The following is an 18,727-nucleotide window of genomic DNA, read 5'->3' on the forward strand; positions in this document are numbered from 1 at the left end:
CCTGCTGGTGTGACAGGACATATCCAAGGATGGTGAGGAACATTTTGTAATGTATGATTCCTTGCATATGACCACTCAGGCTGTTGATTGACTCATCTATGAGAAAATTCTCCCAATTGTGGGTACTATCACCCATATGTTAGCAAGGAGTACTTTTGAAATGTTAACGGGGGGATTATGCAGTTGTTTCTGGGTGCTCAACTCACTTATGCTTTAATGCATTTGGTTAGCAATTTGTCAATCTCAGATTTAAAATAGAATCAACTATTGTTGGTGGACGAGAGTTCCAAATTACTAATACATCTTTCTGTGGCAAGTTTCTCTAGCTGCTAAAGTTGTGCCTTTATTTAACAAAGGCTGTGAAAAGAAATCTGGGAACTATACACCTGTGAGTCTGATATCAGTGGTGGATAAGTCATTGGAGAAGATTCTGAGAGATAGGAGTTACATGCATTTGGAGAGGCAAGGACTGATCAGAGATGGTCAGTGTGGCTTTATAAATCATGTCTCAAAAAATTGATTCAGGTTTTTGAGATATGAACCAAAAAGATTGAGGATAGATCAATAGATGTTGTCTACGTGGAGTTTAGTAAAGCCTTTAATAAGGTTCCACATGGTAGACTATTTAGTAAAGTTAAATCACATGGGATTCAAAGAAAGCTTACCAATTGCATACAAGATAATAAAATGTGAGGCTGGACGAACACAGCAGGCCAAGCAGCATCTCAGGAGCACAAAAGCTGACGTTTCGGGCCTAGACCCTTGATGGTAGAAGATAGAGGGTGATGGTGAAGGATTGCTTTTCGGACTGAAGGCCTGTGACCAGTGGTGTCGCATAGTGATTGGTGCTAGATCCACCTTTGTTTGTCATTTAAGTAAACAATTTGGATGAGAATTTAGAAAGCTTCATTAGTGAGTTTGCCGATGACACCAAAATTGGTAGTATAGTGGACAGTGAAGAAAGTTATCGAAAATTACAAAGGGATCTTAGTCAATTCAGCCAATGGGTTGAGGAGTGGCAGATGGAACTATATTTGGATAAATGCATTTCGCTCAAACAAACAAAGGCAAGACTTATAGAATTAATGATGGGATCCTGGGTACTGTTATTGAATAGGGACACAAAGTGTTCAGGTATGTAATTCAATGAAGGTTACATCACAGGCCGGGTGTTTAAGAAGGCATTAGCATGCTTGCCTTCATTTCTCAGAATTGGGATGTTATGTTGACCTTGTACAGAACTTTGGCGAAGCCACTTTTGGAGTATTGTGTACAGGTGGGGTCACTCTGCTATAGGAAGAATTGGATAGGATAGGGTTCAGTAAATACTTACAAGGAAGTTGCCGAAACTGAGGGGTTTGGGTTATAAAGAGATGCTATGACTTTTTTCACTGGAGCATAGGAGATTGGGGAGTGACCTTACTGAGGTTTATAAAAGCATGAGGGGCATAGATAAGGTGAATAGTAAAGGTCTTCTCCCTAGAATGGGTGAGTTTAAAGCTAGGGGGCATATTTTTAAGGCCAGAGCAGAAAGATTTAAAAGGGACCTGAGGGTCAATTTTTTTTTCACAGAGAGGGTGATTTGTATGTGGAATGAAGTGCCTGAAGAACTGGTTGGTGCAGATATTATTACAACATTTAGCAGGCATTTGGATGGGTATATGAATAGGAAAGGATTAATGAGATATGGGCCAAACACAGGCAAGTGGGATTAGTTTTATTTTAGGAAACTTGATGAGCATGGACCTGTTGGGCTGAAAGGTCTGTTTCTGTGCTGCATGACTATGACTCACTCTGAAATATCTCGCTCAAATTTTCAGTCAATCTACCCCAGTCATAGTTTTCTCAAGCAATGGATAGATTTTTTCTAGTTCTATTAACTGCCAGCTCCCCTTTGATAATCTGAGAAAAATCAATCAATTCATTCCATAAGCTTCTAAGTTCTATGTAAAATAACCCTGATGTTTCTTATACTTGTGGACATAAATCTATACATTGTTGTCGGTCACATCACCAAAATAAAATGTTGACCCTTCTTGACGGTTTCTCTGACTCTTGGCTGTTATGAAACACAAAAACAAAATGTTTTATTTCTCAAGATAGACGTCGCTCATTTTTATGAGTCCTATATAAAAAAAACCTGGATTTTGTGATAATGTAATACACGGCAGCTAATGCAGAGTCTTCAGATGAAAGATTTTGCATCATAACTGCTGTAATCTCTTCAGTGATAGACAGTGTGAATTTGTGTTACTGTAAGGCCTATTGAAATTGTGTAGTGTGACTTCTACTGATGTATAGCCACTTTTTCAATTTTAAACAATCTGTAATCCTGTAGATAATAAAATGTGAGGCTGGATGAACACAGCAGGCCAAGCAGCATCTCAGGAGCACAAAAGCTGACGTTTCGGGCCTAGACCCTTCATCAGAGAGGGGGATTGGGGGAGGGAACTGGAATAAATAGGGAGAGAGGGGGAGGTAATCCTGTAGGCTAATTTAGCATTTAATGAAGGAGAATAACTCATCAGCATTACATTTTGCAAAAATAGCTACTGTGGTTTTTATGGAATTGTGTCATTATCTATTTTGTGATTAGTGACTTACTATAGATACGAAATAGAAATATGTTTAATTATAATACTGTAAAAGTAAAACCAACATTGAAAATAGGCAAGCACCAGCATACAAAGTATCAACATTTTCACTTACCATAATCATTCCAGGAATTTGACAGAAAAACATATGACCCTAAGTAAATGTTACAACCACTGTTTTAGTTCAAATGCAACGATGTGGTCCTGATTTGTTGATCACCCATTCTACCAGTGGTGGAAATGATGGCAATGATTTACCCGATCAGAAGGACTTGACAAGATCTGACGTAATTCATACTGTGAACCTTCATCCCATCCACTGGACTACCATTCAAATTGGTGTACTTCAGGACAAATACATCCTGGTCAGGTGTTTAGAATTTCAGGTTATTGATTGTGAATCTTGAGATTCAGGTGGCCTGACATTTACAACAAAAAAAGCAATATTTTCCACAATCACTGTAACCAACCAGTGGAAAAGTTCAAGAATTATTATTGTTCATCCCATTGCCAACAGCGTCATACTGACTCATGGTGATTTTTTTAAACTAAGAAATAAATAACTACGAACTTCTCTTCAGTGCACCATCTTTAATGAAATGACAGCATTATTTACAAAAACTAGTTTGTAATCTCATTATGCATAATACAAAGGATACTTTTTCCACCCTGTAACTGCTGCATTCCATATGACTTCGATTAATTGACTGTAAAATACATTTCTGATTCTGATTAATATTTCCATAAATAATTTTGCTTCATAAAAATACATCAAACCGTTAATGCCTGGTCATATAGTCTCTGTTCTAAAGATCTAGACTGAATATTTAACTTTGGTCCAGCCTGCTCAGAGCAAAATTCTTCTTCTGTAAAAAAATAAATCTCCAAATAGAGCACAGAGCATCCTTTCAAACTCTTTTGCTGACATTTCATTTAAAAAATGATCAGACCAAAGTGAAAAGTACTTTCAAACCAGTTTTGGAGTTGCTGAAGCAACATTACAGTTGACCCATGATTGATCTATCTTCTCCCTGTGAAATTCTACTCAGACATATTGCACTGATGCTGGGAAGAGAGAATTCCAGAAGCGCCACATGCCCATGATATGCCAAAGGAAGAGATCATTTGAGAGTCAGAGCAAAAATGCATTATTTTTGGGGTGCTTTTGCTTAGATCTCACACTGGGCTGGTGCATTCAAATTTGTGAATAAGGTATACAACAGGTCCTATTGCTCAAAAAGAACACTCTCCCACTTTAATGATTTCGACCATCCTTCTCCATGTGGGAGACAAAGGAAAGTATGTCAGTAAATTTCCTGTAAGGAAGTGGTGGTATGTATTGAGGTCGAGGTATGAATGCAGGAACCAGATGCTTATTGCTTTACCTTTTCCACCATTAATCCCATAGAGTTGGGATGTGATAAAGGGAAAAATTTCAGGCTTAAACATTTATATAATTATGCAAATCTTCTCAAAACTCGCTGTGCAAAGTACTGCAGAGTTTTTCTGAACTCCATCAAGAAGGTTTTAAAATGTTGAGTTGAGATGGATAACCATTTCAGGGGAGGAAAGGAAATAAAAACAGAGTTAAAAAACAAATTAAAGCACAACTGACACACAAGTTTAGACTGGATGTTTGTGACTGGGACAGTTAGCTAAGTTAGAAAGTGTTAACAGAACTCATCTCCAAAATGGGAGGGGGCAGGGAGAGAAATGTTTTATTCACAAAATGTGTTCCCTGTTTATTAAACCATAATGGAAACATACATTTATTCAGACCCTAGATCAAAGTAACTATCTTTTAACAGCCTCTTTAGGTTGCAATTCAAACCTTGAACTCAGAATCTATTGCAAAGGTGATCATAGCTTTTGCAACTCAGTCATGTATGCATAACGTTCTGAATATAATAACAAAGAACTTAAACTAAATTGGAGGGAGACAGTTCCACCTCTGGGTCACAAGGTCTGCTGTAGAAGTGTCACAACATATTCAGACAAGTTGGTTTCTTTTTAAAAATAAACGCTCTATTAAAACTGTACTATTAAAAATGTAACCGTTTATGTATAAATTTCAATAGGTGGCTTGTCAATCAATCAGCCTTGCAAAGATTTTTTAAACTTATCCACAAAAGTCCACTCACTCCACCAGTAAGGCTTAGTAGCAGCAGTGTGTACCATTGACAACATGCACCACAAAAGTTCACCAAAGGTTGCAAGACTGTATCATCCAAACCTATGGCCACTGTGATCTTGAAGCCAAGGGCATGTGGGAACAGTATCTGCAAGTTCTTCTCTGAGCCACTCACCCATCCTGCCTTGGAACTATATCATCTGTCCTTAAGTGTTGCTGGGTCAAAATCCTGGAACTTCCTCCCTAAAAACATTATGTGTTTCTACATCAAATGTAACTGCAGTAATTTAAGAACGTATAACGCCATCGTCTTGAGGGCAGTTAGTGATGGTCAATGAATGCTGGCCCATCCAGCAAGACTACTTTCCTTGAATGAACATAATTTCTGCAGAACTTTTTTCTTGGAAACCATTCAAAAACACTCATGTCAACTTCAATTCATGACTTCAACAGTGTGGATTAGGGTCCTTGCAACAGTCAAAGTTGAGTCTCTTTAAATGTGGCATTTAGTTAAAATAGCACTGTTGAGCTCACATTTCCTTCATCACAGTTTCCCTTTCTCCCCCATAGGTTCATTGGGCATGGATCAGACAAGAATATACAACGCTTTCCCACCATTTTTCAGAGTCCACAGAGTCTTCTTGCCTCAGACCCTCATTTCCCTGCAGTGCCCATTATTACAGGCAAGGAAATCTTAAAGAAGGGGTCTCAGCATGCACTATTTTCATTTGTTCCTGTATGTGTCACAATGATCACACTTGTATTGATACAACCAAGTATGTAAGATTAGGCAGAAAAAATTGCCATTGGAAACAGCCTCTCTTCATACAAGCAACTGAGTCACTCTTAATGTTAATTGTGCACTTGGCAGATGCTACACTGGAATGGAAAAAAGTTTGAAGTTAGGACTAAGTCACGACCCAAATGGAAAAGTGTGCTGATACTTGAGCCCTACTAAAGATTTAATCACATTAATCAAAGTTGTCAGTTTTCCTATCCCAGGAACTCAGCTTATCAGAAAATACCAATCATGTTGTTGTACTTAACAAGAAATTACTTTTTATGTCAAATAAATCAGTTTTAAACGATGAAAACAACATACTTATTCAAGATACACTACACTTCAATCCTTCTTACACTCGGAAACACCCATGCAGACAGACACAGATGAAAAGACACATAGCATGTTAGGGTTGTAGAATAAAAAGACTGAACACAGTTCATTGGCACCAATTCACAGGAATCAATGATATATCCTTTAGATTCTTCCAAGCCCTTCTGATCTCTAATTTTCTTCATTCAAGGTTCCCTCAGTGCTTGACTGTAGACACATGATGGTTGGCAAGTTAAGGTTTTAGCCTCTGACATTGGTTACAGGCAGCAGTGTACTGGCAAATTGTAATTGGCAACACTGCATTATCTTATAATTCTTTGTTATATCTCTGCAAAGAGAGATTGGAGCTTCTGTTTTTGAGAGTCTGGAAGTTTTCTGCCACAGTACTGTTCATTTACATGTTGTACATCCACTGTGGAGCAATCAGACAGTTGTTCTTGTGCTGATGATTAATGATCCACGCAACTGGTCCTATTGAATCAACAGGGCAAAGTTGCCCCTTAAAACCCACACTCACAGGATCCTGGAGTCTCCAACATTTTCCCCCACTGCTTGGAGAAAGCAACCGTGTAAATACAACTTCCAATGAGTTCCAACAACTTGCTTTTAAACTGCATCAGCCTTCCAGTTTCCGTGACTTAAGGCAATGCTTTTCCACCAGGTGGTCCACAGTTCAAAAAATAAAGAAAAATGTGGTCTTTACAATTACAATATGGATATGAGTCCTTCTCCCTTTCCCATTTCCAACAATTTTCACAATTTCCCATTGTTCAGAGTCCAGAAAGTGACCCAAATACTAAGAACTATGACATCAGGAAATACCTTGTCATTATTTTTCTATAAATTGCTTATTTTGGACGTTATTACTTGGGAAACTTTGATTAAAAGAAAACCAATGTACCTGTCCTTTTCGTTCTTTCATTCAAATGCTTTGATTTTGTGCTTTAAACAAAATTCATGCAGGTCACACATCTTTACTCCATACTGTTTTAGCAAACTGAGCTTCCTAATTTGTCACAGCAGTTTATAAATATTTAATATGATGCAAATTCATTTGTTAGACAAAAAAATACTTAATTAATGGTTTAATGATCTATGTTTGCAAAATGCACAGTTGAAAAACAGTGAGCCCAAGATTTATGCATATGCATATTGATAACTAATACAGCAATACCTTTGAACAATGCCATGTTCTAACTTCCTGCTTTTAATAACCCAGGGAATAGTACACTATTGTCAGTTTGAAGTCAAAAAAGTATAAAATGACACTTTTTCATTGAGCCTCATCCTGAAGGTAGAATTGAGCAGCAACAATATGCTTAAACCTCATCTTAATCCACAGAGTGCAGACATGTAGACCACAGGCTCTTATCTTTTTATTGCAAATTTCATAGTCTACCTTTGTGCACAACATATGTTTCACCACAGCATTGCTCCCAATTGCGACCAGTGTTCCCTCACATGTTTGGCACTCTTCAGTACTGTAAATAGTGCATAAAGAGTTAAGGATATACTGTGAGGTTGTAACATAGTTGAGAGGTTTGAGCCATATCTAATTAGGAAAGAAACAAGGCAGGTCAGTAAAAGCAAAGCTAAGAGATTTATTCTTATATGTATTCTATTCTTACAATATTTTAAGGTCAAAAGTCACACAATACCAGGTTATAGTACAATGGGTTTATTTGAAATCCCAAGCTTTCAGAGCGCTGCTCCTCCATCAGTTGAAGTAAAACAAAGCACAAAGGCACATAATTTATAGACAGAAAGATGAAAAGATTGTACAAATGGTGGGAGTGTAGTGTCGACAGGCTGAATAATAAGTCTCTGCGGGTGATCAAAGGTGTCAGGCGGTGTAAGGCAATTGTCAACGAATCACTGGAATGACAACACGATGATATCATCAAGTTGCATCTCACCATCAGACTTACCAAGGACTCCTCTTCAGAATCAATCTTATTCTTGGACACATGCATTTCCATCAGGGACACACATACCTCAGAGCCTCACTGTCTCTGCAGGCTCAAAGAGCCAATTGGTCTCCTCCTCCTCCTTTTATGTTTCTACTGCAAGCCCATGGATAACCTCACAATGCTGCACTTCTCTCGCTTCCACCTAAATATGTCAAGGAAGCCATTTCTTAAGGACATGCCCTGCGCATACACAGGATTTGCTCAGACTAGGAGGAAAGCGACGGGCACCTAAAGATGCTGAAAGATGCCCTCATAAGAACGAGGGTATAATGACCAACTCACTGGTTTCCAGTTCCAACGTGCCACAGTGAAAAACTGCAAAGACCTCCTCAGAAAACAGACATAGGACATGATCAATAGAGTATCCTTCATTGTCCAGTACTACCCTAGAGTGGAGAAACTACATTAAGTACTTTGCAGCCTTCAAATACCATCAATGACGATGAACATCTTGCCAAGTTCATCCCTAAACCTCCATTTCTCACCTTCATACAACCTCAAAACCTTAAATAGTCCATTGTTTGCAGCAAACTACCCAGCCTTCAGGACAACAGTGACCACAACACTATACAACCCTGCCACAGCAACCTCTGCGAGACATGTCAGACCAGCAACATGGACACTGCGATCTCACATGGGAACACCACACACCACATGCACGACAGACACTCATGTGACTCAGCCAACGTTGTCTATCCCTACATTGCAGGAAAGGATGCCCCGAGGTTTGGTATATAGGTGAGACCATGCAGATGCTACAGCAATGGATGAATAGACACTAAACAACAATCACCAGACAGGAATCTTCCCTCCTAGTTGGGGAAAACTTCAGCAGTCAAGGGCATTCAGCCTCCGATCTTTGGGTAAGCGTCTTCTAAGACAGCCTTTGAGATACACAACAACACAGAATTGCCGAGTAGAGACTGATAACCAAGATCCATGACCATGAAAGTGGCCTCAAATGTAACTTTTTATTTATGTTGCACTACTTGTAACTCCACACACTATTCTGTATCCATAAAATCTTCCTTGCTGCTCTGTTTCTGACACTATCACCCTGATAACTTGTTATGATCTCTCTACCTTAATTAATTTGTACAGTATTAGACGACTTGTTACTTTGGTCAGAACCTCAGCATGTGGCTCTTATACCTATCATGTTATTCCAGCTATTTAGTTTGTCTCCAGCGCCACCTGATTTGTAATTTTTTTGTAATTGTCTATGTGACTGAATTGATTGGAGTATAAGTCATACCTTCACTTGCTAATCAGCTGTTGGGAACACTTATCTAACACGATCTAACACTTTTGATCACCTGTAGAGACTTATTATTCTGCCTGTCAACAATCTATGCATACCATTTGTATGATGCTTTCATCTTTCTGCCTATAAATTATGTGCCTGTATGCTTCTCTTCACTCTACCTGACGAAGGAACAGTGCTTTGAAAGCTTGTGATTTCACATAAACCTTGGAAGGTAACCTCAGAGATATGAAGAACTGCAAGTGCTGGAGTCAGAGCAAAATCTGGTGTTAAGTGATTTCTGATCTTGTCTACCCGGGTCTGACACTAGCACCTCCACATCATTATTATGTTTTAGGCTGCTGAGATTCTGGCAAAACGGGGACGATCAACCGTGGGGCCACAGTGAAGTGTCAAAGTCACTTGCTGATAAGACCAACATTTAAACTTCCAATCGCTTGGGGAGAACTAAACTATGCCAAAGTGATATCAAAAGTGTGCACAAGCCAAGATATTTCAAATACTTACCCTTTTCTTGAGAAAACCTTCTTATGAGATCTCAAAAGGAATCATTGGCCCTCCCTATCCATAACCTTGCCTCTCTTTCTCCAGTGGCATCAGTTCCACATTTCCCTTTCCCAATATTTAATACATACTGGGAAATATTCCCTCAATTTCTTGCAGTATCTGACTCGCAACCAAATTCCTCTTTCCATAGGATAGCTTTGACATTATTCCTATTGGCCTGGGCAGGCAACAAATCGTAATGAGAGTCCAATTAAAATAACCCAAGCCTTGAGCTAATGATTCACTGGAGGATTTCCTCTGCTGCCTACACTAAACCAATTCCAATTTAAAATTCGGGTTTCAGATTTTCACAAAAGTAAAATCTCAAAGTCTTTGGCTGATGCATTTTGAAACCAAAAGTCATTGTCAAAAATTATTCAAGATTCATATTCTAACAAATGATGCAATAATTCATCTGATCATCGTGTTGAATACTGTTCATCAAAATGCCTATTTCAAAGTTAATGTCTGTTAAAGTGTTTGGATGTTATTCATTCCTTTCAAATGGTTGCTGATATTTTAATTTAAATAATTTGATTATATTTCCTTGCTTTAGATTTTGAAATGAATTGATAGTGAATAATATTTGAAATGTCAACACAAAATGGTATTTGTTTTCTCTGTTCTTGTATTGAAGTTGGAATCTAATGTAAAGCCAATAAACTTACCATTTGAAGCATTGAACTAATCACTTAGAGTTCTCACAGAAATAAATTATTGGCTTCTAAAATGTTTGGAAGCATCCTCGTGTAAGAACTAAACTGATCTACAAAACCATGTAGCAGTTTTACTATTTCTGTGCTCGTTGATTTTGATAATTTTTCTGTGAATTAAAGCATATAGAACAGTTTAATATTTGTGTGTCATGAACTATTTTTATTACTGGATAATATAGACTTATAGTGATTCACCCATTTCTCATTGGCACACAAATGGTTTTTTGAAGCTCTTCCTGAGTTTTGTTATATGCACCTAGTTTAGCATTTTCTTTGCATTCAGAAATTGGTGACTGGAGACATTTCATATATCTGTAAATTTGCAGTTAAAAGTTAGATGCTCAAACTGATCCTTTTTTGTTTGCTAGGTTGGATTTAGGTTTTGGACTCTAAAATAAGATTCTAAGGATTCTACATTTTTAAGGAGATTAGGTCCATCAATGGAATGTTAGGTTATCACTCTCAGTAGATTAGCAGACTAAACGTTAAAACTTGAGATCGATCCAGTCATTCCTTGTTCAGCCACTAAAATATTTTCTGTTGTTTTCCAGCCTTAAATTTTCATTCACAATTGATTCTACGTAGCATTCAGGAGTAGTTTTTTTTTATAATTGAACTTCCTTTGCTTTTTTTAGACAATAGACCATAGGTGCTGGAGTAGACCATTCGGCCCTTCAAGCCAGCACCACAATTCATTATGCTCATAGCTGATCATCCACAATCAGTATCCTGTTCCTACCTTATCCCGACAACCCTTGATTCCACTATCTTTAAGAGCTCTGTCCATCTCTTTCTTGAAAGTATCCAGAGAATTGGCCTCCAGTGCCTTCTGGGGCAGAGCATTCCATATATCCACCACTCTCTGGGTGAAGAGGTTTTTGCTCAACTCTGTTCTAAATGGCCTACCTCTTATTTTTAAACTGTGTCCTCTGGTTCTGGACTCACCCATCAGTGGAAACATGCTTCCTGCCTCCAGAGTGACCAATCCCTGAATAATCTTATACGTCTCAATCAGATCCCCTCTCATCCTTCTAAACTCAAGTGTATACAAGCCCAGAGATAATGGGAACTGCAGATGCTGGAGAATTCCACGATAATAAAATGTGAGGCTGGATGAACACAGCAGGCCAAGCAGCATATCAGGAGCACAAAAGCTAACGTTTCGGGCCCAGACCCTTCATCAGAGAGCTGATGAAGGGTCTAGGCCCGAAACGTCAGCTTTTGTGCTCCTGAGATGCTGCTTGGCCTGCTGTGTTCATCCAGCCTCACATTTTATTATCTTGTATACAAGCCCAGTCGCTCCAATCTGTCAACACGTGATAGTCCTGCCATTCTGGGAATTGACCTCGTGAACCTACGCTGCACTCCCTCAATAGCAAGAATGCCCTTCCTCAAATTTGGAGACCAAAACTGCACACAATACTCTAGGTGCGGTCTCACCAGGGCCCTGTACAGCTGCAGAAGGACCTCTTTGCTCCTATACTCCATTCCTCTTGTTATGACGGTCAGCACGCTATTACCTTTCTTCACTGCCTGCTGTACCTGCATACTTGCTTTCATTGACTGATGTACAAGAACACCTAGAACTCGTTGTACTTCCCCTTAACCTAACTTGACTCCATTGAGATAGTAATCTGCTTTCCTGTTCTTGCCACCAAAGTGTATAACCATACATTTATCCACATTAAACTGCATCTGCCATGCATCCGTCCACTCACCTAGCCTGCCCAAGTCACCCTGTATTCTCATAACATCCTCCTCAAATTTCACACTGCCACCCAGCTTTGTGTCATCAGCAAATTTACTAATATTACTTTTAATGCCTTCATCTATATCATTAGTGTATATCGTAAACAGCTGCGGTCCCAGCATTGAACCTTGCGGTACCCCACTGGTCACCGCCTGCCATTCCGAAAGGGACCCGTTTATCACTACTCTTTGCTTCCTGTCAGCCAGCCAATTTTCAGTCCAAGCCAGTATTTTGCCCCCAATACCATGTGCCCTAATTTTGTTCACCAATCTCCTATGCGGGACTTTATCAAAGGCTTTCTGAAAGTCCAGGTACACTACATCCACTGGTTCTCCCTTATCCATCTTCATCGATACATGCTCAAAAAATTCCAGAAGATTAGTCAAGCACGATTTCCCCTTTGTAAATCCATGCTGACTCTGACCTGTTACTGCTATCCAAATGAGTCGTAATTTCATCTTTTATAATTGACTCCAGCGTCTTTCCTACCACTGACACCAGGCTAAAATTTTCATTCATTCCATTAAATTATTTAATAACTGCTTTAGCCAATGAGTTAAAATTGCTGCCGTCTACTTTAATGCAGAAACGAAAACCTTTGACAGACATTATAATGAACACAACATATTTCAGCACAATTCGAGACCATCAGTTTGATGAAATTGCATTCCCTTGCTAATTATTTTGTTGCCTGGAAATAAGTGGTGCAAAGTACTGGAAAATGAGAAGGCAAAATTGTATAGGCTATGTAAGAGTGATAATGGGAACTGCAGATGCTGGAGAATCCAAGATAATAAAATGTGAGGCTGGATGAACACAGCAGGCCCAGCAACATCTCAGGAGCACCTGAGATGCTGCTGGGCCTGCTGTGTTCATCCAGCCTCACATTTTATTATCTAGGCTATGTAAGAGTTTGCTTCCTTGTCCAATATACCTGGATAATATTTTTATGGAAGTGTCAGACTGATAAATACCAACAAGCCCATCCTGCCCATCACCAATAGCTTTTGCATCTGGCACAAGACTCTTCACCGTCCTGGTGCAAATCCTGTGAGAACAAAAATAAACCAAAAAGCCAATGGCAATTAGGGAAAAAAAATTAGAAATTTCTACTTGATCTCGTTAATAATCAGCCTTTATCTAGAAGGCCACATTGAGCAAGGGGGTCGCTATTTAATACTAGCCTCTTGTAACAGAAAATTTTCTTTGTCTCAGCTAAAAATTGGTCCAATTCTCATTTGCAACTGCACAGTGAATAATTTTCTTATGAGCTACATTTGCCTTTTCAAACTTGATCAGGTTTGAAGCCACATTGTTATTATGTATATTTTGATCTCATCTGATGTTAGTACTGGACAGCTTGGATCCCAGACTGAAGTTCTGGGTGGTGGGTGCCTGGAACACGTTGCCAGCGGACGTGGTAGACGCAGACACGATAATGTCTTTTAAGATGTATCTGGACAGGTACATTGAAGGGCAGAGAGCAAAGAAATACAGACCCTTAGAAAATAGATGACAGGCTTAGACAGGATCTTGATCGGCGCAGGCTTGGAGGGCCAAAAAGCCTGCTCCTGTGCTGTAATTTTCTTTGTTCTTTGATCTTGTTCGATATGACAATCATGTTATTTTTTGTTTTTATGTTAAAAGGTGGTGTCTCAATGAAAAACAAGCATGTGCTTATGCATTATATTATAAATCTCCATGTCAGAAAAGACACATTTCAGTCTGACCTCTAGCCACACTTTCCTTAATTCTCTGGACTTGCTGGAGGATTGTGACATTGTGTTGAATGGATGTGGAGTCGTGTAATTTCGCAAAGGAAGCCAAGAGTTGTCGGGTTTATATGAGGGTTGCTGTGCTGCAGCCTAATCCTGCTATCATTTGGACATGCATCAATTAAGTGTACCTACGTCGGTCTCATAAACTTGACCATGGAATACATCAGGCAACTTACTGATGTATAAAGCCTTGGCTTTGATGGTGATAGTTTGTGTTTTCTAGTTTCCTGATCAGGCTAGCTCTTCTCTTTTGAGTAGGAATGTTACTGAGGTTATCATGTGATCCTAGCTAAATCTGAGAGATCAAAGTGAGATTGCATATGAGGACAGTATTATGTGGAAGGTCACTTTCATGGTCCATTTCGCACACTTGTCGAAAAGATGGAATACAGTAGTTTTTTTAATGGGAGTTTGACTTGAGTTTTAGATCCGTGTTCAAATTGAATTTGGTGTCTTTGGAGGTGATATCATGTGTTACCATGGCAAGCTTATCTGTATATTTTTGCAACTTTGGCTGTATGTTATTTATTCAAATATTCTAATATGTTGGCATGAGTAATTAGCCATGTTATGATTCCGGTAGAGACTAATAACTTCCAAAACCACATTTGAATCTCCAATGTCTGACAGGATCATACAACAAGATTTCAGTTTTAAGACTTTTATTGTTACAATTAAACTAAAAATAACATTGCCTAAGCATTAATTTAGTATGTAACTTGTGCCATAAACTCCAGAAAGTTTAGCTTTTAAAATGTCATAAAATTCTCCTCGATAGTTATACTTCACTCTGCCATACATGTGAACATTCCATTCTCCACAAACTAGGAACAGCTTCTATTTGTTCCTTTCCTTCCTTGTTCAACCAGATAATCCCCAAAATGAATTTGCATTGAGAGTTACCCTGGAAATTGCTCTTTCCACCAAAGCTATGTGGTTGTTTCATATCCTTTTAAGTCCTCACTAACTCGGTCTCTTCAGCCCAGATGTAAATTGCTATGGTACATGGTGAATAAAGAAGACCAGCTCCCTGCATCGCACACTATTCCAGATTGACATGTCTGAGAGGCTCAGGAGAAAAGGAAAAGGCCTATAAATCGCTAGAACATTGTGATAGCAGTTGAAAGAGCAGGTTAGAGCCTATCTGTTCCATTTGTCTCACAGTCTCTCCATTTGGAGAGTTGCTCTAAAGAAATTGGACTGACATCCTGCATCTGTCTTCCAAGGGAGTGTACAACGGAAAGATGGGGCTTTGAAAGAAAGGGAGTGCCTTTATCTTTCAGATACCATGCTGAGTTCTAGAATGGCCTATTTCTAACCTCAAAGAGGAATGGATAAGAAGAGATTGTTACTTTTCCAGACATCTGAAGCCTGGGGGCATTTGATTTTGCTCCATATTTACAGAAGTAGACTTGAACTTGTAAGACCTACATATTTTTAAATTTATTCTTGAGATGTGGGCACTGCTGAGTAGGTCAATGCATATGATCTGAGCTTCATGGATATAGGCATTTTTACTTGCATCAGTTATTGGGGGAAGCAAAGGAAAATTAGTTCTATCATCCACACACTCTCTCTCACTTTCTCTCTCTCTCTTTCTCCTCCACCATTCCCGCACTTCCTCAGTTGCACGAATACAAATCAAAAGAGAAATACATCCTAATCGCATGGGACAGAATTTGAACAGTGCTTAGTGAAATGGCTGGACTATGTATTGTCTTGCCACAACATCCTATTTTTACACATAGAACACAGAGTAAAATAGTACATCAGACTAACAGGCCATTCGGCCCACCATATCTGTGCTGATCATGTTTTCATTCTAGTTATAACGATCAGCCTCAAAATGTTGTGTATACCTCTATTCCCTGCCTATTCATGCATCTGTCCAAATGCCTGTTAAACATTGTTATTGCATATTCTTCTACCACCTCCTCTGGCATAAAGTCCCAGGCACCAACCACCTTTTATGTAAAACAAAAACTTTTTGCGCGCATCTCCTTTAAACTTGGCCCCGCTCATCTTAAACTTATACCACCTCACCGCCCACCCCACCCCCCCACCACCCCCAATTATTTGGCATTTCTAATCTGGGAAAAAAAGACTCCGACTATCCACTGCATCCATACCTCACATAATTTTATATTTACTCCTATAAGGTTGTCCCTCAGTCTCTGATGCTCTAGTAAAAATAATCCACATCTATCCAACCTCTGCTTATAACTGAAACACTGCAACCCAGGCAACATCTTGGTAAACCTCTTTTGCATTCTCTCCAGAGTCTCCATATCCTTCCTATACTTTGGCAGTCAGAATAGCACTGTTCTCTCAATATGGCCTAAATAAAGTTTCATAAAGCCACAGCGTGACTTGCCGCATTGTATACTCAGTGACACAACCATTGAAGGTAAGCAAGCGGCACGCCTTAATTACCACCTTATCCACTTGTTTATCCAGTTTCAAGCAGCTTTGGTCTTGAACCCCAAAATCTCTCTGTGTATCCATGCTGCTCAGGGTCTAACAATTTACTGTACACTTTTCTTTTGCACTTGACCTCCCAAATTGCATCACCACACACTTGTCTGGTGAAACTCTGCCATTTCTCCGCACAAATTTGCAACTGATATAAACCTTGCCATGTCTTTCACAGCCTTCCCCATTATCCACAACTCTGCCAATTTTTGTGCCATCTGCAGGCTTACTTATCAGATCACCTGCATTTTCATCCAAAACATTTATATGAATACAAACAGCAGTGATCCCAGCACTGATACTTGTGGAATACAACTAGTCACAGACCTCCATTCAGGAGAAAGCTCTTTTCCACAACTACCCTCTGTCTCTATGGCCAGGGCAGTTTTGTGTCCATCTTAACTCATCCTTGCCTGCAGGTGGCACAATCATCTGGACCAGCCATGAAGGACCTTGTAAATGCCTTCATAAAGTCAATGTAGACAACATGCACTGCCCTACCCTCATAAATCACCTTCACCACTTCCTCAAAAACCCAAATCACATTTGTGAGATAAGACTTGTCCCATTCAAAGCCATTCTGACTATCCTTTGTAAGTCCATTCTTTTCCAAATTTGAGTAAATCCTTTCCCTAAGAATCTTCTCCAATATTTCCCCTCCCACCTATGAAAAACTTGTCAGCCTACACTTACCAGGTTTATCCCTATTGTCTTTCTTAAACAAAGGAACAGCATTGGCATCTGCCCAGTCCTCTGAGACCTTGTCTGTGGCTAAAGGGGAGAGAAAGATTTTTCTCAAGACTACAGTGATCTCTTTGTCAATATCCTAGAATAAATTTCATCAGGACTTGGATACTTAACAACACCAGCTCCTTTTTACTATTGAAACTCTAGAATGTCAACATATCCCTCCTTAATCTTACCATCACCCATGTCCTTCCATTCAGTGATTGCTGAAGCAAATTGCTCGTTAAGGATCTCACCCACTTCCTCTGATCCATGTATAAATTTGTTCATTTGTACTTGAGTGGATCCACCAATTTCCCCATCTACCATCTTGCTCCTAATGCAGGTTAAAAGTGCCATGGGATTCATCTTAATCCTACTTGTCAAGGACATTTCACCCCCTTTTTGCCATCCTAATTCCTTGTTTAAGTTCTTTCTTTCTTCCTTTGTATTCTTCAAGGGCCTCGTATTCTTCAAGATTCCAAAACCTTACATTTGCTTCTTTTTGTTTTTGACTAATCTTTCAATCTTGTGATCCAGGGGTCCCAAATCTTGTCATCTTTATCTTTTAATTTCATAAAAACACGTTGGTCAATCAGCGTTTAAAAAAGTTCTACATGTTGAATTTGGATTTCCCCTCAAACAGTTGCTTCCAATGTAATTTTTCTAGTTCATCTCTAATTCTGTTGTAATTAGTCTTCCCCAATTTAATAATTTCATCTGAGGAGTAGCTTTTGTCTATATCCATAACTTCCTTAAAATGTACAGAATTATGATTACTTTTCCTAACACTAATAAGGTTGCCATTCAATGACTTTCTACTGTGTATCATCAATTTTGTTTCTTCTTCTAAATAAAATCCATTTTCTTGTCACTTTTATTAGATCCAAATTTGACAACAGTGACAATGCTTCTCAGTGATAATTGAATGCTTCGCTCTTACGTTTGAAATAATTCAAAAAGCTCTTAATTCCTTCCTTTTTATGCACCATTATTATACAAAGTTCAGAGATAAATTTGCAAACTATTTCAAGTTCAGTGGTAACCAACCATTTTGGATGATTATACTCATTACACTGTCTTCTTCACAGTCACAATGCCCATCAAATGATTACTATCTTCTATAATGTTTGCTACACAGAAAACAGTTTAGACCAGCTAAGGCTTTTCTCTCAAACTAGATAACTAGCAATCTCTGACAGCAGTGCATTGCCTGTACATGGAGTGACTGAAAACATTGATAGGACAAGATCAGTATGTGCTCTGTTTAATTCACACTTGTCTGAGCCACAGATTCTCCCCAGGAATCTAATAATAGAGTTATTCCAGACTTGGAAAGACGAGCGTCCAAATTTCAGCAAATTAAAATGAATTGGAAAGAGAACTGTGGACTAAAAGCTAATCAGTGCAACCATAATGTGAAGGTGCTGGTGTTGGACTGGGTTGGACAAGATCAAAAATCACATGACACCAGGTTATAGTTCAGCAGGTTTAATTGAAGACACAAGCTTACAGAGTGTTGTCCCTTCCTCAGGTGAATCAGCATAACATTAATGCTTGTAACACAATATTGTTATGAAATTAAAATGAGATTGAATTGATATTTTAACCATCAAATTCCAACCTGCAACATTGTCAGAAGTTGAGTGCAAAGTGGCAAACATTC

This window comes from Stegostoma tigrinum, chromosome 4 (assembly GCF_030684315.1).
Source record: "Stegostoma tigrinum isolate sSteTig4 chromosome 4, sSteTig4.hap1, whole genome shotgun sequence".
NCBI lineage: Eukaryota > Metazoa > Chordata > Chondrichthyes > Orectolobiformes > Stegostomatidae > Stegostoma > Stegostoma tigrinum.